The sequence below is a fragment of the Durio zibethinus genome, chromosome 12, assembly GCF_047325235.1.
Source record: "Durio zibethinus cultivar Kanyao isolate XHJ-2024 chromosome 12, ASM4732523v1, whole genome shotgun sequence".
Taxonomy (NCBI): Eukaryota; Viridiplantae; Streptophyta; class Magnoliopsida; order Malvales; family Malvaceae; genus Durio; species Durio zibethinus.
In genome coordinates this window covers 11,022,308-11,048,356 of record NC_143173.1, presented here as the reverse complement: position 1 = coordinate 11,048,356, position 26,049 = coordinate 11,022,308, and the positions used below count along the sequence as shown (strand labels likewise).

At 30.7% G+C, this 26,049-nt stretch overlaps 1 non-coding gene and 1 pseudogene across 2 annotated transcripts in view; both read left to right on the top strand.

Annotated features, from left to right (window-relative positions):
- LOC111297511 (protein SEMI-ROLLED LEAF 2-like) overlaps window positions 1-26,049 on the top strand; it is an 83,746-nt pseudogene that overhangs the window by 21,176 nt on the left and 36,521 nt on the right. The window contains exons 7-12 of the transcript XR_016326328.1: window positions 790-1,049; window positions 1,125-1,318; window positions 1,510-1,727; window positions 2,214-2,298; window positions 2,461-2,615; window positions 2,726-3,087. The product of XR_016326328.1 is annotated as a protein SEMI-ROLLED LEAF 2-like (transcript). The remainder of the gene's footprint in view (window positions 1-789; window positions 1,050-1,124; window positions 1,319-1,509; window positions 1,728-2,213; window positions 2,299-2,460; window positions 2,616-2,725; window positions 3,088-26,049) is intronic.
- Window positions 21,194-21,301, top strand: LOC149515669 (small nucleolar RNA R71). Its single transcript, XR_016326369.1, has one exon. It is a non-coding gene; the product is annotated as a small nucleolar RNA R71 (small nucleolar RNA).

The following is a 26,049-nucleotide window of genomic DNA, read 5'->3' as shown; positions in this document are numbered from 1 at the left end:
TCAGCTCGTTAGTTGGTCTTTACCTCAAAAAGAGTTCAAAGTTTGACTCTCTTTTTCAGTTTAGAACATTAATTTGTTTTTTCTAATTTCCGTAAAACTCTTCTTTGAACCCCTATCCATGATTTAGCATACAATTACAAGGAAAATTGATAATATCTTTAGTAGGGCTACTTTATATTCTGCATTTAGTTACTAGCAAGAGATTACACTTTGTACTTTAACACATGTTGAATGGTAATATTTTGAGATTGACAAAACAAACTGACTTATAAATGCATGCCATGTCTGAGTCAGCGAATTGATTGCTCTCCCCGAGTCATTACATATCTCTAGGTTGTAATTTCACCTTAAATATTTATGCATCAGCACAGAAAACAAGAAGGCTTGGTTTAAGTATTGCAACTAATGAAAGTTCCTGCTCTGCGGTTCTCTTTTTCTTGGATTTGGAAAGTATGCAGCATTATGGGTCCATTAAACATACGTCAGTTCATTTAATTTGAGTGAAAGCCTTCAAGGCTTAATTTAATTCACTTGTATCCTGTTCAAAAGATTACACCCGTTGTGGGGAAGATGCCAAAACTTGCTTTCATTCGTCTTTTATCCCTCAAAATTTTACTTAAACTTGGCTGATGTTTCAGTACATCTATTAACATCTATTCACCCGAATAGTTTGTTCCTTTTTTTGCGGTTGACTTCTTTCCTGCTTTGACCCTCCTCTTTTCCCCCCGGTTTGGTTATCAACATTTTGTATGCAGCTGTTCTGATTAAGAACCTTTAATTTAATTGCAGTCTCTGAATTTTGGGAATATTGTTTCATACCATTTTGCATTAAAGGTGATTTTCAATTATCAAACACAGATTGTTTCAGTAGCTTTCGAAAATTATGGCAGCCCAAGGAAAAATTTAGAGAACCTTAATGGTGCCCAGACTCGGTGGGTGCAAGAAGTGCTAAAAAATGAAGGTGATGTCTCTCCATCGCCAGATGTCCTCGTAACAGTTCCTTCTTGGGGGACAATTGTGAATGACAAAAGAGAACTAAATCTCACGACGTAATCCTGTGACTCAAGTTTTGGATTCAATTTTGCATTTTACTTATTTATTTTAAACAATTACTTTACAATGAGTTTCTTTCTTTTTCCCTGCTTCTGGTCCAGGTTTTGCTTACAGAACATGGCAAAGCTAGCAAAGGAAGCTACAACAACACGGCATGTTCTCGAGTCATTGTTCCGTTACTTTGATAATTAAAACTTACGGTCCCTTCAAAATGGTCTTGCCTTTCCAGTCTTAAAGGATATGCAGCTTTTAATGGATAGTTCGGGTACTTGTGCATTTTTCAACAGTCAACATGTCTCATCTTTTTTCTGTTTTCTGTTTTCTGATTTTTTCTTTTTTTTTTTTTATTTTTTTATCATCTGCTTTCTGATTAATGTGCAATTCCTCTGCTTTTCCTAAAAATTATTACTTGTAAAGGTTGAGAAACTAATACTACTTGTTTTCCCTTGTTTGCAGTACTGAATACACATTTTCTGCTGTCTGTATTAGTTATGCATCTTGACCACAAAAATGTCCTCAAACAACCTGACTTGCAACTTCAAATTGAAAAGGTTACAACCTCTCTTGCTCAAGATTCAAAAGTTGAGCCTTCTATAGCAATACTCGGTGTAATTAGTGATGTTATGAGAAATTTATGAAAGAGCATGCATTGCTTGCTTGATGATGCTACTATTGTGAAGACTTGCACTATTATCCTTTTTAATCCCAAAGTCTTAGATTTTATCTTGTACAAATCATTTTACAAATTTAGGTTTAGATATATATATATATTATATCATATCCACACATTGAGATTAGAGACGTCATATATTCTATAATTTTTTCATCTTTAAAACTTGACGTCTTTGTCAAATTAAGTCCAACAACAAGATTAAGATCACACAAGATTTTGAAATTCTAAAAATGGCTCTCTCACTTAATAAATTTCACGACTTCACAATGTATTATTTAGTGATTCTCATGATTCAACACTTAATTCTCGTTAATTGAAGACTATTATAATATCATTTATAAATACTTATAGTTAATCTTCGAGATATTGTTCACTTTGATATAAAGATTTCATTATTTTATTTTATAAAAATATTTAATAAGTTTAAGTTTAATTTTTTTACATATATATCATATCATATTTTTACATTCTCTCAACATAAAATGAGAGCGTCACGACTATGGGATTTGAAACTATAAATTGGAACAGAAACTTTAATGAAGCAGTGGATAATTGACTTGTAAAGTTATCGCATAAGTTGGGACCGTTCTCTTATCATTCTTGAGTGAATGTTATGTTATTAAAATTTGGGTTAAAAAAAAAACATGTTCTAACTCTTTCTTTTTATTTTGAGTTCCTTTCCCGATCAAATAAACGGGTAACATTGCATTTTACTCCTGTGTTTTATTCTTTAGAACAGGTTGGAGACGCAGGTTCGATTCTTGATGTTATGGCTGTGATGTTAAAGAATATCTCAAATATTACTGTTATAGCCAGAACCACGATCTGTGTTGTCTATCGCACTGCTCAAATTGTAGCCTTAATTCTAAATCTATCCTATCTAAACAAGGCAATGATCATAATTATTTGTTCTTTTTTGTTGATGGAACATTTTATAGTGTTTTCTGTAGTTTTTTTTTTTAATTATATTTGTTGTTTGGTGTTTCTTTGTTCCCATAGGCATCTCTCGAGGCTTTGTTCCATCAATTACTCCCAGTTATGGTCCACCCTGACTCTGAAACACGGATTGGTGCCCACCGTATCTTTTCTGTTGTTCTTGTTCCATCTTCAGTTTGCCCTCAACCGTCCTCTGTTACTCCAGTAAAAAACAAAGCCTCTGGTATGCCAAGAACGCTTTCAAGAACTGTCTTTGTCTTTTCTTCTTCAGCTGCCTTTTTTTCAGAAGCAAAGGAAGGAGAAATCCTTCTTGAGGGAGAATGCTTGTCTAGAGAACAAAGAAAATGTCGCAGCTGCGGGGGAATTAAAAAACAGTAATAATGGGATTCTGATTAGATTGAAGTCATCTTATAGTAGAGCATACGGTATGATGCTGCTGATTCAAGATTTTCAGAGTGTAGAACAGAGAAGAAAATGAGAGAGAAATGTGAGAGTAAGAGAGTACAGAGAGAAGCAAGAGAATTTTGTAATTGATTCACCAAAATTGCACGACAGTCTCAATCACCACATTCTCTAAATATCCCAACGAACATGACGTCAGCCATATAACGAATCCAGCCAAATAACTAATCTCGTCATTAACAAACTTAACTAAATTTTAAAATTGCAATTAAGCCATTGGCCCAACAATGTGAACAGTCCATTTGGCCCACTTGCACACCACTTCCCTACTGTAGCTCATGACAATACTCCTCCTTGGAATGATCCTTGTCTTCAAGGATCAAGGGATGGATACTTCCTCTGCAGCTCATAGAAGATCTCCCAAGTGGCATCTTTAGGAAAACAATTGCTCCACTATACCAACACTCAAGTTACAGGCTTGCCTCTCTTCTTGGTCGTTCTTCGATCCAAAATCCTAATAGGTTCTTTAGCTATTATCCCATTAGTATCCAGTAAAGAAAGGCTAAATTGAGTTGGCTTTTTACCAATATGTTATAGTTGAGAAACATGAAAATTTTGATGTATTCGAGTACCTTCTGGTAATTGCAGTTTTTAAGCAACATTGCCTATCTTAGCCAACACCTTATATGGTCCAAAGAACCTGGTAGCCAATTTAAAACACGGCCTATTGACCAGAGATAGCTGTCAGTAAGGCTGAAGCTTCACAAAAACATAGTCTCCTTTATTAAACTATTTGTCTGATCTATGCTGATCTACTTGCTTTTTCATTCTGTTCCTTGCTCTGTTAAGATGGAATTTCTAGAGCTATATAGCGGCCTCTCGAGCTCGTAAACTTCTATCAACAGCCCCAACATTCGAATAACCAGGCATGTAAGGCATATAAGTGGGTACAGATTGACCATAGACAACCTCATAAGGAATAGTTTGAATGGAGGTATGATGGCTGGTATCGTATCACCATTCAGCCAAAGGAACCCACTTAGACCAATCCTTGGGTCTTTCACCTAACACATCTAAGATAAGTCTTAAGACACCTATTGACCACCTCTTTTAACCATCTGTCTGAAAATGGTATGATGTTGACATCTTTAACTCAGTCCCAAGTAAGTCGAAAAGTCTTTGCCAAAACATACTACTAAATACCCTGTCTCTATCAGATACAATGCTGTTGGCAATACCATGCAACTTGTATATATTATCCAAGTAGGCTTGAGCTACTGTGATGGCTAAGTAAGGGTGAGAGAAAGGAATGAAGTGAGCATATTTGCTCAACCTATCAACTACCACCATAATCACATCCTTGCCAAAAGATTTGGGTAAACGCTCAATAAAATCCGTAGACACATCTGTCCAAACACTTTCTGGAAGAGGCAGTGATTGCAATAGACTAGGTGATGTTATTGTGTCATATTCGTTCTTTTGACATATCACAGATTTACCTTAAAAACTACTTGACATCCCTCTTCATTTCCTTCCAATAAACCACACTTGCCATTCACTTCATGGTTGCTTCAATTCCTGAATGTTCCCCAGAAACTGAATCACGAAAATACTTCATCAACTCATTCCTAAAGTCAGCATTGGCTTTTACCATCACTTTCCCTTTCCTCTTCAGTTACCTGAATGCCAAGAATACTTGGAGTTTGAAACAGATCTACATTGCAACCTATGCATGAGTTTGATCATAACAAGATCCTCCACCCATGAGTGTTTGATCCTGTCAGCTAGATTACTATCAATTGCAGAAACAACATAAAACAGAACACCAGGCTTCTTAGATAAAGCATCTGCTACATAAAACAGAACACCAGGCAATAAGCTACCTTTCTAGCTCAACACTGCTTTAATTCCAATACTAGAAGCATCGGACTCAACTATAAAAGTTGAGTTGAAATCTGGTAAAGCAAGCACAGGAGCAGAAACCATGGCCTTCTTAAGGTCTTCAAAGGCTTTGGCAGCATCATTCAAGTCAAACCCATTTTTTTTCAGCAAGGTTGTCAGAGTTGGGCTATGGAAACATAACCTTTGGTAAATCACCTATAATGTCCTGTTAATCCCGAAAAACCTCTCAATTCGTTGAGACTTTTAGGAAATGGCCAGTCTAGAACACAATCAATCTTTTTAATATCCATGGATACTCCTTGCTTGCTTATTACATGTCCTAAATATTCAATACTTTCTGTACGAAGCTCACATTTGGGAAACTTAACAAGTAATTGATTTTGCTGTATTACCTCATATACTGTTGTAAATGAGACAGGTGAGTTTCCCATGCGGCAGAATAGATCAACATATCATCAAAGAATAATAGCACAAACTTCTTGAGAAAAGGCTGAAATCTTGAAGGAGTATTTTTAAACCCAAAAGGCATCACTAAAAATTCATAGTGACCATGATGAGTTCTAAATGCAGTTTTGTATATGTCCCCTTCTTCCATCCTTATTTGTTGACAACCGGCCTAAGGCCCAACTTAAAAAACCAACTAGCTCCTGTCAACTTATCAAAAAGTTCTTCTACCGGTGGAAAAGGAAATTTATGCTCGATAATGAATTAATTTAACTGTCTATAGTCCACACATAAGCGCCATAATCCATCCCATTTTTTCTTTTTGAACTAATACCACATGTGAAGGAAGAAAGCTTGTGCTATCCGTTATGACACCAGATTCTTTCAATTTTGCTACAAGCCTTCAAATAACCTTGAAAATTTAGCCAACAATTGTTGTAATAACAGCTTACCCTCCCAATCTCTCCCACGATCATGCAATGAATTTGCTTCCTGGAATCCAGTCAATAGTATTAGGCAAGTGCTATTACTAGCTAGCTTCAATTTAGCGAGCTACTTCTTGGTTGCTAATTGAACCTTTCCATCTATCATACATTGCAGAATATAGCAATTAGCATTCAATTCGAACTGCATGGTTAAAATAGTGAAATCCCATAGAATAAGACCCAAGGTTTGCAACCAATGAATGCCCAACATCATATTAAAGCCCATTAAGGTTAAAAATGAGAAAATCAGTATGTTGCTTAAGCCCTTGAGTTTCCCGGCACACCCCTTCGCACATCTGTCTAACAACCAAATTGTCTCCATTGGCCACAATGACAGTAATATCATTCACTAAAATAGTCTTACACCCTAATCTTTTAACCACAGCTTGGTCCAGGACGTTTTATGTACTTCCTGAGTCTACCAAGATTACTAACGATTGGTTCTCAATTTTCCCTTTAATTCTTATAGTTTGAGACCAGCTGTGCTAATTAAAACATGTAGGAAATGGTACAACCTCTACTCCACGAAAGTTTGTTTCTCCGAATGGCTCCAAACAATCAGAAAACTCTTCTTGCTCATTGGTATTATCTACACCCCCATCTACCAAAAGCTAATACAACTGTGAGTTAATTCATCTATGCCCCCTAGTAAACTTAACCCCACACTACATAAAGCCGCCCTTCTTCTTCCTTTCATCTCTTTCCTCGTTTATGGGTAATTTATTGTTTTTAGGTACAAGCAAATCTGTTTTGCTAGTATTCAGTTTGTAGTTAATGGCTAAGGCGGAATTTTGGTTGACACTTTTAGTGGGCTAGTTATAAGATAAAAATGAGGTTTTAGGAGTAGGCAATAAAGGTGCAGAAAAAGGTTTGATATGACTTGGTGCATTGGGCTGTAAGGTTGGTGCTCTTAAAGGATTTTATAGGGAATTATAGGTTTTTTTAGGTCGGTTGAATATCAATGACTCCGTTTGTTTGGCTAGGTTATAGGCATGCGTTAAATTTTTTGGAGAAACATCCTTACAGGCTTGGACATCTCAAGGTTAAATGTACTAATAAGGGTGCTAAGGGCATGTTCATTATATAGTTGTATCATGTTTAATAACCCTTCAAACTCTACATAATATTCTTCCACAGAATGATTTTGTTTTAAACTAATAAGCTCAAACATTTAAAGAATTCATTTGTATCAAATCTAGCCCGCATTTCACCAAAATATTCCTCCCAAACTACTTGAGAAAGCTTACCTCTATTTTTCATGAACCATTGATAACATTATAAGGCTTTTCCATCCATGTGCATCATAACCACCCTGATATTGTCCTGACTTCTAGTCTGATCTGCCTTAAAGAACTATTCCATTTTCGTCAGCCAACCTCAAAAATCGCCCTTGTCAAACCTTGGACACTCTATCTTAGAGTACTTTGTTTGCATTCCAGAAGAAAAAGAAAGCTCGCCAACTAATGAGGCCTATTTCATACCACTGAACTGCATCCTTTACTTTTGCTTTGTTGAGGGAGTAACAGCTACAATAGCATCCTCGATGTCCACCATTTTCAAAGAACCCTCGCTTTGCACCAATAACTGGTCAAACATCTTATACATTTTGGCTTCCAAACGCCCAAGGCCATTATTCATATCACTTTTGGGCAGTAATGGATCCCATCTTGGAGTTTAATTTCTCCAGCTCCTTTTGCAACTAACCAACATCCTTTGGCAATGGGCCAAACTCTTTTTATAGTTCCGTGGTAACCTAGTCTGCCATGCCAAGAGCAAGCTTTGATACCAATGATATGATGCTGCTAATTCAAGATTTTCAAAGTGTATAATAAAGAAGAAAATGAGAGAGAAATGTGACAGTAACGGAGTGGAGAGAGAAGTAAGAGAATTTTGTAATTGATTCACCAAAATTGCATGATAGTATCAATTGCTACATTCTCTAAATATCCCAAAAAATATGATGTCAGCCATACGACTAATCCAGTCAAATAACTAATCTTGTTATTGTCATAATGTATAGGTCCATAAACCTATCGATAGACACAACTTAAGAGTTACCATTAATCTTTTTTATTTAGGTGCAATTGGTCACTTAATTGCATCTATCATTTTAAGTAAGTTCTAAACTTGATTAAGGATTCCTAATAGAATAAGTTTTGATTTGCGTCTTAGAACTAAGTTTATGAGTTTAGTTACGTTTGGGGAAAGTTATAGCACATCTATATGCTCATCTAAAAGACAGTACTACTTAATTTCAAATTATTCTAAAGATCTTAATTCTAATAATCTTCTATTTAATTTTAATGTTTAAATATTGAAAATAACTTCTAAAATTCTCCATCAATTTGATAGAATTTCTACAAATTCTTCATCACCTCAAGAGTATTTAAGAATTACATTTGTTTTCTTAAAAAGGCTTCGTCATAAAAAAAAAAAAACTTAATCATCTAATTTTTTATTAAATTTTTCTTTATCGAAAAAATATATAAATCTTCCACTATTCGGACTAAATTTAGAATATTTTATTACTTTGAAATTTCTTAGAAAATAATCCATTTACAATTACTAAGAATTTCATTTAAAATTTATTTTTTTAATTTGTAAGTTTTATTTTTAATTTTATTAAAATTTTTTATAGAAAATATATCTAAATCTTTCACCATTTGAACTGAATTTAAAAATATTTTATTACTTAGAAATTTCTCAGAAAATAATCTGTTTGCGATTATTAAGAATTTCATCTTGAACTTATTTTTTTGATTTGTAAGTTTTACTTTTAATTTTTATTGTATTAAAAATATATCTAAATTTTTCACTATTTAGACCAAATTTAGAAGAATTTTCTTACCTAGAAATATTCTAGAAAATTATCCATTTGTAGATTTTAAAACTCACATCATAATGCTTTATTCATTATTTACTTCTTAATTTTTAAAATGAAAATAAAATGGCAATTATATATTTTTTTGAAATCTTATCTAAACTCTTTCACCATTTTGGTTGAATTTAAAAAAAAATTTTACCTAAAAAGCTCCTAGAAAGTCAACTATTTATGATTTTCTTAGGATTTCATCATTGGATAATTGCCATATATTTTTAAACAAAATTATAAGATATACCTTTTTTGATTTGATTAGGAGATAAATGTAATTACTTTTGTTGAAATTTCGTTTAAATTCTTCAATCATTTAGGTTAAATTTAGAGAAAATTTTCATTAAGAAATTTCTTAGAAAATTGACCATTTGAATTTTCTAAGGATATCATCATCTGACAATTATTAACTCATTCTTAAAATTTTATAAAGTTTATTTATATTTTTTCTTTACTTTGAAAATAAATATTAATAATTGTTATTGAAATTTTATCTAAAATTTTTCTTCATTTTGGTCAAAGTTAGAAAAATCTCTCACCTAAAAATTTCTTAGAAAAGTTTTCATTTGTAATTTCTAAAAATTTTTTTTCCGATAATTATGATTTATTTTAAAATTTTTATTAGTTTTGTTTTAACCTTTATTATATTTGTTATAATTTAAGATAACTTCTCATAATAATTTTTTCTAAAAAAATTTAATCAAGCAAAATATGTCAAAATAAATAAAATAAAAAGAGATAAATAAAACCCATGAAACAATTTAAAAAATTAAAGGAAAAAAGGAAAACCTATGGTATTGGTTGGGTTGAAAATAGGTCGGTGCACAGATCTTAGCATGTCGACACACAAATCTTGAAAATTTTTTAAGGACCAAAATGACATTGATTCATAATGGAATAAAAGCCAATATTTTTGTTTTCTTCCTCAAACCCTTTTGTTCTCTCTATTTATCCTTTTTTTGTCTCTCCTAGGCAATTTCTTGCCACTAGTTTCTATCGAATCTAGTTAGAAATTCAACTACTTTTGGAAAACATCGTTGGATCATTTGAACTTCTTTGGAAGTTGGTCAAAATTTGGGAATGATCACTGGAACCTAGCCGGAATATGGGAATGGTCATCGAAAAATTCAAGGATCGTCAGAATACTCATTGAAAACTACAAATTTTGTTGGAAACTGTAAATTTCATTGGAAAATTTTGAAGGGAATTATGTATCATTATTAGAGTTAATGCATCAAAATTTTAAAAAATTTTAATTCCCTAAAGCCAAGATTAATCAATAACATTATAAAAACAAACAACTTCATAAGTATGCATAAATTTCAGCTTAGGTGCTTACCTTGGATGCCAAAATTCTTTTGGTTCAATTTGGCGATCTTTCAAATAGATTTCAAGCTAAAAAGCTACCTAAGTGTTCAGCTTCTAATGGTAATCTACACTAACTCTTATGAAAGAAGCTTCCTAAGGTTTGGTAGAACTTTAAGTCATACAATAACTAATAAATGTTTGCAAGACCTCTTGTATTTTCTTGAGTGAAACCTTTTTTTTCTTATAACTTGATCCAAGAGAAGGCATCTTGATGTTCTTTTTATAGGGGATGCATTCGGCCACATTAGGTTTAATGCTTGGAATACAAATTTTCACAATTAATACTATGCTAGCTGAATGTGCCAAACAAGGGAAACTCTTTCTCTTGTTTTTATTTCCTCTATTTTTGGTCATACCAAAATCAAATTAAGTCTAATTTAATTTGTTCCAATTTTAATCTTTCTTAATTGTTCTATTATGTGTGACCCATTAGGTTCTTTAGCATATTGGCAATGCACATAAGCATTGTAAGCTTTAGTATCTAGCTATAGATGAAACAAACTTTTTATCTTCATCACCAATTCTTCAATTAGCCAATCTTATTATTGTAGATCATGATCAATGCTAACTTCATTGCCATGACCCTCTATTGCTAAAAAAAAGTCAATATAGCTTGACAACCTATCCGTGAATGGTCATAGTGCATAATTAATAGTATCTCGATTTGAACATTGAGTGTAGTTTAATATCTACTCAACCTTGTTCAACCATGTTAAGTCTTATCCTTAACATTAACTCATCAATAAGCTTTAAAACCATTCTAAACTCTTATTTTACTTTGACCAAAGATTTCTCAAGTTAATTCAATCAAGACTAGTTAAGGTACTCTTTTGATCACATAAGGTGATGAATCCTATCTTGATTACTTTATGTATCTTTATATGCCTCATGTTATACCCAACAATACTTAACTAGAGCATTTTTAGTTAGAACCATAAGTAAAGTAAAGTCAAAACATAACATTTATCATATTAGATCATAAGAAATCTCGAGTTAAAGGATCACTTATACAACCATCACATGAGAATATAGCTATAGACACTATGCAAACTATTATATAGCATTTTCATATTAGGTCACATTTAGTGAACTTGTTCTTATAACAAGCACTCACATGTTCGTTCAAGTTTACCCAAACTTCAACTTATGAGATTTGTTGCTTACTTCATAAGCAAAAACATAACCATATGCTAATCTCAATACATTTTGTCAATGTCCACTTATTAATAAAGCATCAATTAGGAACACTTTGGGAACATATAACTTTGATACAATTATGATCTCATAATTATAATCTCATTGTAATTCTTTTACAAAGCTTTATTTATATTCTGAGGATTTATCATACAAGCATCAATATTGAAATATATGTATACAAAATCAATAATAAAAAAATAAGACCTTTATAAGATATCAAATATCAAAATACTATAAATATGACAATATCTTAGCCAAAATATGATTCAGCTTGAAGTGCAAATACCAACAAATTCAAGTTTTTTTCAAAAATTTTCTAGAAAAAATGCTAGAAATGCCAAATCAAATCTTTTGGGCCTCTTGGATCCTTCAATAATTAATTTTTCAAGATTAAACTGGATCAAACTCTAACAAAAAATTGAATTCCTAATAACCAAACCTCATCTAACTAAAACCCTACATTTAGACTATATTCTTTTATTTGCTCTCTCTCTCTCTCTCTTTATCTATTCCTATTCTATGATTATTGTACTAAATATTAGCTATTTATAAAAGAAAATCAATAGCAATTTCAACTCATCTAGGACTACAAATTTAAATTTTGAATTATCACAAACTTAAATTTATCTTAAAAACAAAATCCTAATCCCAATCCTAAGATATCCTATTTCAATAAGCCTAAACTCTATTCAAATGCCTTTCTAATTCTCTTAATACTTTCAGTTTTTTCCTTTTTTTTTTAATAAATATAAGCAAATAAAATACATGAAATAAACTAAGACAATATGAATAAATAAAATAAAGATGAAATGTTGATAAAGGAAAAAATAAAAATAAAGGTGAAATAAAAATAGCTGGATAAAATAAACATAAGAATAAAGAACTAAAAGGATAAATATAAATGAAAAAGAAATAAAATATAAAATTTGGATCTTTAGGCTTAAACCTATATCAAGCCCAACGAACTTAGACTTCAGACTAAATAGGATATCTACAGTTACCTATCTTTATATAATTTTTGTGAAACGGGAATCGCTTTTCACAAGAATTGTGCAAAGACATAAACATCTATTACATCTAGCTCCAAATTACTTAACATACGTTTTTTTTCCAAAGGCTTATTGGAAACAGAAGCACAAAAAAAAAATTTTTCAAAGCTCCTTTAAAAAGAAGGCACACAACTTTGAAAAAATTTAAGACTCCTCAAAACAAAGTCACACGACTTTGAAAAAAATATATAAGGCTCTTTCAAAATGAAAGCACACAACTTTGAGAAAATTTAAGACTTTTTCAAAACAAAGCCATATAACTTTTTTAAAAAGTAAGGGCCTTTCACAATGAAGGCTCACAACTTTTAAAAATTAAGGGCTTCTTGAAAACAAAGGCACCATCTTTGAAAATTAAGGATTTTTTTACACCATAGTTTAATTTCTTAACCAAGAATGTTTTCTCCTTCAAAACTAAAATCTTACCTATGAAATTTTTCCTTAACTGAGGCTTAAAGTCTTATCACTACATAACTTTCACTAAAAAATTAGAGTATCCTACCTATAATCTTTTATTCGAGGACGAAAATCTTTAACTCTCTTACAAGTTCAATTCAAAACCATAATTTTAATCTTTCATAAATGCATGCATTAGATGTTCTAAATGCAATATATGTAATGCAAATAAAAATAATGTTATGCATTTCCACTTATGGTAAAAAGGTTTTCAAGATTTATTTCCACTTTTATACTTTCAGTTCCTATTGTCACATTGCATTGTCTAAACAACTAAAACCTTTGAATTCGCCTATGACCTTTAACCAACAACATTAACTATTTATATTCTCCACATTTTATTTTCATTCCAAAATCTTAAGTCTAATGTCCTTACCAGATTTTATACTTTTATCCCATTTGCCATTTACCCCTATTACTTTCTTTTTTTCCCAAGTAATGCGAGAATCTTTTATGCTATTAATCATTTATTTATCATCATTTCAATTTCACCAAAAATAAAATGCAATAAAAAATTTCTTCTATTCATTAGGGGTAAGTAACAAGAATAAGATAGGAAATGGCACGAAGAGAGGGATTTTTTTTAAAGAAAAAAAATTTGTCAAAAGGATAATAGGAAATCTAAACAAATTACAAATATAGGTGTTTAGATGGGATGAAAGTACCTAAAATAAATAATCAAAAAATCATGACAAATTAACCCTAGATTCTTTTTCAAAAACTCAACCAAATAATGTCCTTGATTCTTTAGAATTCATGAAAAACACCTGCCCTTATGTTATAAGATCTTTAACTAATGTCGTACCCTCATTCTATCAAACTACCTTTCTAGGTTTTCAATTTAGATAAACTCGCTTTGACTTAAATCGCTTTTTTAAGTTTTTAATCTAAGGCCTTCTTTTTTTTGTTATTTTTATTTTTTTTCAAATAAAGTACTTCTTCCTAGCATCAAAGTTTATTGGGTTAGGTAAATCATCTCCATCCATTTTTGCCAAGATTAGTGCTTCGTCTGAAAATACTTTCCACAACATATGGACCTTCCTAATTCGGTGTCCATTTTCCTATACTATTATGCTAACTTGGGAGAATTTTCTTCAAAACCAAATCCCTTTCTCGAAAACAATGAGGATGACTTTTCTTGTCATAAGCTTTCATCAACTTTTTTTGGTATAGATGATAATGACAAAGTGATGTAAGACTTTTTTTTCTCAATGAAATTCAACTATTTATATCAGTCTTAGACCCATTCAGCTTTCTCTAATCCATCTTCTCTTAAACCTCTTAAAGATGGGATTTTTACCTCCACTAGTAGTATAACTTTTATCTCATAAACTAAAAAAAATGAAGTTGCCCTAGTAGAAATACGGGTTGATGTTTGATAAGCTTACAAAGTAAATGGTAACTTCTCATGCTAGTCTCTGTAGGTTTCAAACATTTTTTCCAAAATTGTTTTACTATTTCCACTACCCCATTCATCTTCGAGCGATATAGTACTAAGTTATGATGATTGATCTTAAATTAAGCATACACTTAATTTATCATCTTCTTATTTAAGTTCATGGCATTGTTGAAAATGATCATTTCTAAGAGTTCAAGTTTATAGACTATCTCCCTTTTTATGAACTTGCATACCATAGAGTGTCACATTACCATATAAGGATGCCTTTACCCATTTCGTGAAATAGTCAATCATAACGAAAATAAATCTATGCCAATTTGAAGCCTTAAGGGTGATATGACCAATAAAATCTATGCCCCTCATAGAGAATGACCATGGTGGTGCCAAAATATGTAAAAAAAATAGGAAAAAAACAAATCTTATTAGCATAGTTTTGGCATTTGTGACATTTTTTAGTGTAATCAATGTGTCACTTTCTAGTGTGAGCCAATAATAACCAACCATCATGATATGCCTAGCCATCATATGTCTGTTTGCATGGGCTCTACAAATCCTCTCATGAACTTATTCAAGAATCTTCTTCACTTCTACTATCTTCAAACATTTTTAAAGTACATGATCTTTATTCATTTTATAGATAATGTCTATATCGATAAAGAACCCTATAGCTAGCCTTTTAATGACCCTTCTACCATTTTCTGTTGCATTCTCTGGATATTGCTGACTCTTAATATATCGTAAGATATCATGATAGCATGGTTTTCTGTCAGTTTTTTCTTCAATACTTAAACAATGTATTAGTGAGTCTTTGACGTCTAACATGATCGGTTAAATCTTGGTATTTGCATCTATCTTGATAACTACAACCAAAGCAGCTAAAGCATCAATGATTTGGTTTTCCTTTTTAAGTAGATGCTTAAATTGGATCATCTTAAATTGTTTGACCAATTCTGAGATATACTTATGATATTGAACTAGTTTAAAGTCCTTTGTTTCCTATTCTCCTCATAACTGATAAACAACCAAAGCTAAATCACGATAAACTCGTAAAGCTTTCATTTTTCATTCAATCGATGACACAAGCTTTATATTCAGCAACATTATTTGTGTAATTAAAATTCAATCTAGCTGTAATAAAATTATAGTGTACATAAGGAGATATTAAGATTGCCCTAATTCCATGTCCTAAAGATTTAAGGCTCCATCAAAGTACATCCTCAAAGATTTCTTAATGCATTCCTCTTCACCAACTTGACAAACAACTATTAAATCTTCATGTAGAAAACCAAGTCTCATTGGCTCATAATTTTTAACAATATGATCTACAAAGAATTTAGTTATGGCACTTCCTTTAATTGTTTTTTGACTCACATGTGTGATGTCGATTTCAAAATGCATCACTACCATCTTACAATTCTCTCAAACAATGAAAGCTTTTTTAAAAATTTACTTGAATGGGTCTAACTTTACTATCAGCCAAGTAGTATGGTATAACATGTATTGCTTAAGTATTCAAGTTGTCCAAGCTAATGTGTAACATATTTTTTTCAATGATGAATACTTAGACTTATAATCAGTAAACTTCTTGCTCAAGTAATAAATGACTTTTTTTTGTTTGTTTCATCATGTTGCCCCAACACACATCTCATTGAATTTTCATGTACTATCAAGTATGAAATTAGTGGTTTTCCTAGAATAAAAGGCACTAACACATGCAAACTTGATAGGCATTTCTTGACTTTGTCAAAGGCTTCTTAACATTTCTCATTCCATTCACCAAAATTGTGTTTTCGAATAAGTTTGAAAATAGGATCACATTCAAAAATGAGTTGAGAGATGAAACAAAAGATGTAATTCAATCTCTCTAAAAAATGACATGCTTCTTTTGGTGTACGCGAAGGAGACAAATTTTAAATAACATGTATCTTAACCAAATCCATTTTAATTCTTCTTTCACTTATCATGAAGCCCAAAAACTTTTTGAATTTTGCACTGAAATTACACTTAGTGGGATTCAACTTGAATTAGAACTTTCTCAACCTCTTAAATACTTTTTTAAGATTGATGATATGGTCATCTCCTTCACTAGATTTAGTAATCATGTCATTGACATGCACCTTGATTGCTTAGTTTTTTAATGCTCGCAAGTGTATAGATCATAATCAAGTTAAAGTGATATGAGTAAAAGTATTATCCCACAAAGATTATAGAATTAAAATGTTGGGTGGATTTCAAGTAACAAAGTTGATAAACTGATCCCTTATATCTAAAATAATGAAACTTGATTTGATTTGCGATAAAAGTAAACAAGAACATAAAAAATATATAGTATAAGCCTAGATCTACTAAATCAACTATCACTTGGCAAGCATTAAGGTTGATCAAATATAACTAGAAATTAATATGAAAAATGCTTGAAAGAAAGAAGGTTTGTGAAGGCCAAATATTGTATACGCATAAAAGAAATAATTGAAATAAAGATCTCATGAAAATTAAAAGCTTGAACTTGTAAAAGAACTATGGCCGAAGCTTGTAAACAATAAATCAAGATGTAAACTGAAACCAGAAATGAAAGATTGCTTTGAGAAAATTAGATCTTGAATAAAATAATACTTGTATTGAAATAAGAATTTAGAATACAATTTTAGCTATGGCTAATCTGTCACCTTCGACAAACTGTAAAAAAATGTAAAGAAAACTATGTACTAAAGAAATTGAAAAGAAAAAGAAAAAAATAGAATGTGAAGAGTGGGATTATGGAACAAGAACTGGCCTCCCCTTTTATAGAGGTTGGTTCAACTAAAAGGGTAAATATAAGTTCAAAGCTTTAATCCTATCAAAACTCTAAAGAATGTAGTTATCTTAATCTCTAAAGAAGGTGGTCGAATGTGGTCTCTTGCTTTTTGAATCATCTTAGCTAATCATGTTACTTTGAGAACTCATTTTGGATGTTAGATCTTGGAGTGCTTTATCTTGATCTTGCTTCTTGGTAGGTTTGGCTAAGGCTTGCAATCTACGACTTGGTATTTGTTTCTCATCCAATGTCTTGATTTTTATCATGCATAATCTTTTTTGAATCATAACTCTTTGAATGGATGATCAAAAGAGTTATTTTTGAACACAACTTGTTTTGGCCAAATGTCTTCCAAAGTTTTTACTTGTATAGAACTTTTGAATTATCACATGTGTGCATGAAATCCTTTTGTAAATGATGTAGCCAAATACATGTAGGTGTTTTTATAGTATCCTAACTCCTACTTCAAGTCAAATTTAGTAGTTTTACTCCAAGTCTAATTCCATTCCATCATTACATGCTTGTCTTAAAATTACAAGGATAATGCTTGTCTTGATCTTGCATCATTTCTTACATGAAAATCATAGAAATTCTACTCCAAGTAGAAAAACCTAAATATCAAGAAAATAAACATTAAATGCACCAAAATCAATCAAATTTTAAATTTTTTCCATTAAATTGAACATATAAATCACTATATACTTAAGTGCTATATTTAAGTCAAGCAAAATTCTTCAAGTCTTTGCTTGTCCTCAAGCAAAATTCTCAAATCAACATCACTAAACTTCAATATACATACTTACAAAGTCAAAATTTCACAACTTTCATTCATGCATTATTGCATAATACAAAGATAATTACAAACATAGATTCATAAGAAAATCCAAAAGTAAGCTCTCAATATCTTATAATTTTCAAGCATATGAAATTACTCCATCTCTAATCTATACATATAATTTAAATAAAAAGAATGAAGAACATATCATCACATATCAACACAAAGATAGAACAAACTTCATATGTCTACTTTCTTTTTCCCTCTTCTTAATGTTAAACTTATATAGTTGACTTAAGATCAAAAAGTATTTAAGGCTTGTAATGTAAGGCTTGAGTTCAGGTAAGAAAAAGGAAATTTAGGCTAAATAACCCTTTGCTTAAAGATTAAGAATTTGAGAACTTTTGAAACTTCTTCAAGACTTTGAGGCATCTCTTTATTCTTTTTTGAAAATTTGTTTATAGCCATTTTTAGCTTTTTATTTAGGCTATGCCTAACTTTTTTATTTTTCCTTTCATGCATTGCGTCTTCCTTCCTCTTAAATAAGTCAATAATAATTGTAAGCACATTGGGTTAAGGTAAAACAATAAAAAGGGATAATAATCAGAGAAAAGGCTTTTGGCTTTTTATTATGACTATAATAAACAAAGAAAAGGATGTACATATGGCTAAAAAAATAAGGGACTAAGGATGCATCATTTAAAAGTTCACTTGAAAAGGCTCAAATAGTCTAAAGAAATGCCTAGATCACTTTTTAAGTCAAGTACAGTCTAAAATTTTACCTCAAGTGTTGAGTAAGTAAATTCTAAACTAATATTCTTTCTTCAAATTTTTACGTAACTTGACATCTCACAAACTTTCTACCAAGATTTATGCATCTCATAGATCAAGAATAAAAGAAATATCCATAGAAATCATTCTCTAAAGAAAAGCATACTCATGAACTTGTTTCATGCTTCACTACATTCATACCTATCCTTATATCATACTCAAGTCATTCTTGAAAAATTAATGAAAAATCAACTAAGCTTGCATAATAAAGAAATTAGCATGTAAATTTGGTTTGAATCATAAAGCAAAAATGGTTTAAAAATTTTGAAAACATGTTTAGCTCAACAACCATTCTTTTCCCCCCACACTTACATTAAACACTACTTCTAAACAAAGCAATTAAAAACAAGGAAAAAAATACTCCCTAAATTTGTGTCAAGGTCGAATCTTCTTGTGTTCTTTATGAGGCTTGACATTACATCACTTTCCATTCCTATAACACAAAACAAAAACAAATCAAAGCATACCTATCCTAAAAATAAGAACAAAAAGCATAAACCACTAAAGTAAAACTTAGGTTGCTTATAAAGCAGCAAGTTTTAGTTAAGTTTGACCATCCCTAATTCTAAAAATTAGCTTACCTTTCAAGAGATAGTTTACCTTATTGCATCGTTCATTGTGGTATCACATAAATAGAATTAGTTCTAAGAGGTGTACTAGCTTTTCTTATAGGAATAACATAGGTTGGACTAGAATTCAACATGGGGGTTTTTGGTCTAAGGGTTTCACTTACAAAATTGCAAGGGCTAAGGTTTGAGGATTTTACTAAGTAGGCTTACTACATTAGGTCAAGAAGTTTAAACATCAAGCTTAACTCCCAAAGGTTATCCTTTTTCTTAACTTTTGTTATTAAGTGTACATCATCCTTATCTCTAAACACATATCCACCAATTACAAATTGTATTGTTTTGTCCTTGAATCTTATAATAAGGTCATAGTTATACATATCAATTAAAGCTTTTAAGATTAATTGGAAAGGTCTACCTAAAAGCAAAAGGGCTTCATTATCTTCTACATCTAAAGCAATAAAATACATAAAAAAAACATGCATACTAACTTTTACTAGAACATTCTCTAAAATTTCTTGTGGCTTTTTAATAGATTTGTTAGGAAATTTGATGGTGAATGTTGAAGGCTTCGACACTTCACAACCTAGTTACATAAAAACATTCATAGGCATAAGGTTAATACTAGATCCAATATCACAAAAAGTTTTTTTAAATTTTAAATGGTCAATTTTACAAGAGAAAGTGGAACTTCCTGGATCTCTTTGCTTTTTTGAAAAGAGTTATTGATGTTTAGGATTGTAATCTTCAACAAAAGTGGCATTCTACAACTCTTTGAGTAGCATTTTTGGTATTGGCATTGGTGGTGCTATCTCAATGGTTTGTCTTCTAGTAGACATTCTAAGTTTCATCCCCAACCTCTTATTTTCTTTGATTTCTTCCTCCTTCACTTCAAGTTGAGTATTCTTCAAAAGTGTTGTTCCCACTTGCATGAACATTTTTTCTACTTCACTGATTCTTCAATGAATTCCTTAGGATCTTTCTTATGAACATACTGTTCGGGATCTTTCTCAATTTAAAATTTTCTCTTTCCTTTTCATACTGCTCAATGCTTTCAGTGGCTTCTAATGTCATTTGATCAAAGCTTCCTAAGATCTCCCTACCATACCTTAATAGTTCCTCATCGTCCATTAGATCATCTCTCCCAACAAGGTCTACCTTAGGTTGTTTAACAAAACTAGGAAGGTTAACCACCATAAGTTCATCCATAATGTCATAATTATTAAAGTTATACATATCTTTTTCCCCAAATGAGTGCATAGCATTGCATGCTTCCTTGCCTTATTTTTTAGGGTTTGACTCAGTGTTACTAGGGAAGGTTCTTATAGGTCGGTTGGCTATAACATGACCTATATGGCTTTTAAGGTTTTTGATTGATGCAACTTGGCTTTGGATGTTTTTATTCCTTGCTTGCATCAATTGGGTCTATATTTCCTTAAAATTGGTTTTTTTTTTTTTTTTACGATAGGTTATAAGGTTATGGGTTAAGGCAAAAATTGTTATTTTGGTTAGTGGCTTGATGGTTGGGTTGATTCTAAGAAAAGTTAGGGTGGTTTTACCAATATAGGTTATATATGTTGTTGCATGGGTTGTAAGTGGGGTTAAACTGTTGGGTAAACATGATTGTTTCAATCCTAAACATCACTTATCACTAGAATGAAGTCCATCACATATTTCACAAGAAACAAAAAGGTTTTGAATGGTGTCGATTTGGTTGGTTTGAGATGGGTTCCAAATGCTTCAACATTTTAGTTAAAGCTACCAATTGTGAATTAATGGAAGTGAAGGCATCTAACTCATAAACACTAGTAGGCTTTTTATGTACCATTTTTTTCATACCCCATTGATAATTGTTAGCGGCCATCTCCTCTATCAATTCATGGGTTACTTTAGGAGTCTTGCTTATTATGGCTCTTTCAACAACTAAATCCAAAGTAATTCTCATGGATAAAGTAAGACCATTATAGAATATCTAAATCTATAGCCGTTGGGGAAGATCATGATGTGAACATTTCCTTGATAGGTCTTTGAATCTCTCTCAGGCATCATAGAGATTCTCACCATCCACTTGTAGAAAAAGTGGTTATTTCATTCCTTAATCAGGCAATCTTGGCAAATGGAAAGAATTTTTCTAAGAATTTTTGTACCAAATCCTCCTAAGTTGTAATTGATCCAGATAGTAGTGAAGATAGCCAGCTTTTCACCTTATCCTTATGAGAAAAAAAAAAGCCTTAGTCTTATTGTATCATATGAAACATTGTTATATTTAAAAGTATTGCATAATTTTTATATGGAAAAAGAGTTGGACATTAATAGTCACAATTGGTCTCTAACAAGGTTTTTTCACTACTGGGTTCATCTTCTCATCATAATAAATTGTCAAGGGTTTGCTCACAAATTTTAAAGGTATGTTGATAGTGGAAACTTTAGCATTTCTCGAATCTTTCTCCTTTTTGTTATAACATATAGATCCGTGGACCTATCGCTAGACATAGACTTTAAGAGTTGCCACCAATCTTTTTTGTTTAAGTACAATTGGCCACCTAATTGAATCTATCCCATTTTTAAAGAAAAGTCTTAAGTTTGACTTAGGTATCTTTAAATGGTAGATTCTAGTCTACAAAGCTAGATTTGGGGTTCGAAAATGTGATTACGTGTGAAAAAAAATTATAGCATCCTCACAACTCTTATCTAAAGGATGGTATCAGTCTGATTTCAAATTATCCAAGCTTTAAATAATCCTTGTCATTTACCAAATAATTTAATTATTGAAAATTGATCTTAAAATTACTCTAATAGTTTGATAGCAATTTAAGATAATTTCTTCACCTCAGAAGTATTTATGGAGACTAGTGTCCCACTCTGAAGAGGCTTCGTTGTCGAATTCATTTAATTTTCTAAAAAAACTTTTGTTCACTATAAAATGAGACTTAGAATCTTGATATTGAAAATTATTATCTAAACTCTTTAATATGTTGGTAAAATTTAGAAAAGACTTTATCGTGTAAGAATTTACATAGATATTGCTATTTGCAATGCCTTTAGTAATTACTTCATCAAAAATTCAAAATCTAATTTTTATAAGAACAATTTATTTTGACAAATATTTTTCAATATGTTGATAAGATTTTTTGTAAAACAATTATCTTCAAATACGTTGGTGGGATTGAAAAATTATTTGTTTCAAGAAAATTAATTAAGTCCTTCAATAGTTTGGTAAAACTTTATTCAAGATTTAAATCCTCCAATAATTTGATAGAATTAGAAATTTTTTTTTGAAAACCCTTTTTTAAATTTGAAAAGAACAAAAATCAATTAAAATAAACAAAATTATCATGCAAAATAGTATCATGCAATAAATATAAACTATCATGCAATTAAGATAAAATGTCATGCAAAAATAAATAAATAAAAACATCATAATAATCTTACCAAATTTCTTTTTTTTTTTCTCTTCATTATTTAATTTAATCACTCAACTAGAATAATAAGTAGAAAATGAAGAAATAAAATAAGAAATAAAACAAAACAAAAATCAAATTAAATCAAAAATTGAAAATCAAAAATCAAAAATTAAAAAGAAAAAGAAAAAGGAAAAGGAAAACCTGTGCTATGGGTCAGGTTAGCAGTGGGCAGGTGAGTGGGCTAGCTGGGTTCAAACGAGGGTCAGAGGGTTTGCTAAAATGGTATCGTTTGGTGTTGATATAAAATCCAAGTCCATCTTTCTAATTTTCAGTTTCCTTATACTCTTTTTCTCTCTATTTCAAATTTTCTCTGACTTCTCTCTATATGTTTAATTAGAGAACAAGAACACAACCAAAATTTCTAGAAACTAGTGAAAAATTCCATAACACAACAAGAATCCTAGATTTTAGTTGCCGTGAAATCCTCTAGTAGCCGCGATTTTAGCCAAAAAAATTCAAAGACTCTCTAAAAAATTTAAGTTTCAACTAGAAAATTCATACAAACCCAGTAATTATCCAAAATTCAAAATTTTCTTGAAAATTCTCCAAAAAATTTTTAGATTCTAAAATTCAAATTAAGCACCAAAACAAAAGATCCCAGCTTTAAAAATCAAGCAAAAATTTCATTCAAACCAAATCAAAATCCCAGAAACCCAAAATTCTGAAATAAATCCCAAAATTCCAAAAAAGAACTAAAACTCTCAACTAAAACCCAAAAACAAACTAACCTTAAAAATTCCAAACAAAACCCAAAAAATCAAGAATCAAACCCTAAGAAATTAGAACTCCAAAAACTGATTTCAAGAACACCCAGAATCTCAAAAACACAAACCCAGAACATTTTCACTGCTTTTTACTTCTTTTTCCTATTCCTCTCGTATGATTTTTATATTTGGTTTTATTTATAGGGATTCAATCCCACTTAATTTGGAAACTAAATCAAACTGATTTTGTGATTAATTCTGTGAATTTGTGTGACTTGATTTGATTTGACTTTCCATTTTCATGAAGATTGGGATCCAAAATCATTAAGTCCAATTTAAAACTAAATCTGAGGTTGAAAAAAGAACAAATCCCACATTTTTTATTTTTGGTTTTTTGGCTTTTGACTTTTCCTTTTTTTTACTTTGTTTAACCTTTGACTTTAAACATAATAAAAACTAAAATTAAAAGCAAAAAATCCAAATCAAAGCCAAAATTAAAACTAAAACCAAAATTAAAATTTCCAGGCTTTTAACGCTTTTGGCTCAAAATTCATTTTTCATATTAAAGCCCAATCTATGATCAAAGCCTATTTTCAATTTCGAAAAATTCTCAAACAAAATGGAGTGTCTATAGCTATTCCTATTTGCACAATTTCTATGAAACAGGAATTGTATAAAGACATAGATACCCATTACATTTGGGCCTAAATTAGTCAATTTATTTTAAAGGAATCTTCTAAATGAAGGCATGCGACTTTCAAAAAATTTTAAGGAACTCCTCTAAATAAAGGAATAAAGCTTAAAAACTTCAAATAATTCCTTTAAACAAAGGTTGAACAATTTTAAAAATTTCAAATATCTCTTTTAAACAAAGGCTCAACAACTTTAAAAAATTTTAAATGACTCTTAAGTAGAGGCTAAAAAACCTTTAAAAATTTTAAATGGCACCTCTAAACAGAGGCTCAAAACTTTAAAAATTTTAAATAGCTCCTCTAAGTAGAGGCTCACAAACTTTAAAAATTTTAAATGACTTATCTAAGCAGAGACTCAAAAACTTAAAAAAATTTTAAATGAAGAAATCGGCTCTTTTATAAAGAGGCTCAATAACTTTAAAAATTTTGAATTCAAAGATTCACAAGGTTCCTTTGAAAAATTCGCAAGACACAAAGATTTGCAAGACTTTCATATTTGCAAGAACTCAGATTTGCTAGAAGGGAAGATTTAGAAGAACTCAAATTTACAAGAACAGAGGATTTGCAAATACTTGGATTCGTAAGATTTTAGATTTACAAAAAGTCATTTTCGTAAGAATGAAAGATTCGCAAGAACTCTAATTCATAAGAATTTCAGTTTCATAATAATTTTTAGATTTGCAAGAAATTCAATTTCATAAGAATTTCATATTTTCAAGAAATTTTAGATTCGCAAGAACTCAAATTCGTAAGAATTTAAAGATTCATAAAAATTTCATATTCATAATAATTTCAACTTTGTCATCGTAAGGATTCACAATTGTAATTTTTAGGAATCCATATCCAAAATTTCTAAAGTCACATATAAGATTCAAAGATTCACATTCAAAAGATTTTTGTTAGTGATTCACATCCAAAATGTAAAGTTTCATATTCAAAAAATTCATGCATTTACATTAAAGATTTCAAGACTCACGTCTAAAATTCAAAGATTCTCATTCAAAAATTTTATATATTCACACCAAAATGTTAAAGATTTTCAGTCAAAAGATGTAAGGATCATATCCAAAATTTCAAAAGTGCTTATTCAAAAAATTTTAAGGTTTCACATCTAAAATTTCAAATATTCACAGTCAATCAATTTTAGAGATTCACAATCAAAATTTGAAAAATTCTTATTCGAAAAACTTTAGTAATTATGCTCAGAGGTCATATAAATTATGGCTATTTTTGAAAAAAAGCTCCTTTAAATAAAGGCTCTATAACTTTACTATTTTGGAATGTTTTCCTTGTTAAGAAAAATCTCGCCATGAAACATTTTCTTCTAATAAAGCCAAAAAACTTGTATGTGATGATAACAATACAAATGCCTTCTAAATGTTACAAATGCAAGAACCCAGATTCTCACTAAATGATGTAAACGCATGTCCTAAATAATAGTATTCTAAACCATAATTCAAATGTACACTACATGATACAAACGCATGCCCTAACCGTGATGCAATCAAAACAAAGACTTAAATATTCACCAAATTATGTACTTGTTTAGATGACATGCAAACTCACTGCCATGAAATTTCAATTGTGGTAAAAGGTTCTCAAGACTCCACCATCTCATATATTCTTTCTTAGCTTCTTAGCACTAATAGTCTTAGAACAAATTGTGTCAAATGATCCATATTATATTCCTCATTTAGTCACAACTCACAGGTTAAATTGATCAATCCACCATCGTATTCATCACTAGGTCACTTTATTTGCCCTTTTCAAATAATCTTTCAAGTCTTTTTCATTTTTCATTTTCTTTTTGCCTATGTCATCTTGGATTTCTTTCAAAGGAATGGAAGAATCTTTTATGAACATTATCATTCACTTCTTTTATCATCATTCTAATTCATGACAAATATGATACATTTTTCAATTTATTTAAGGAATGCTCACCCGGTCAATAACAAGAAAAATGGGTATTCATTACCAAAAGAAAGTTTGG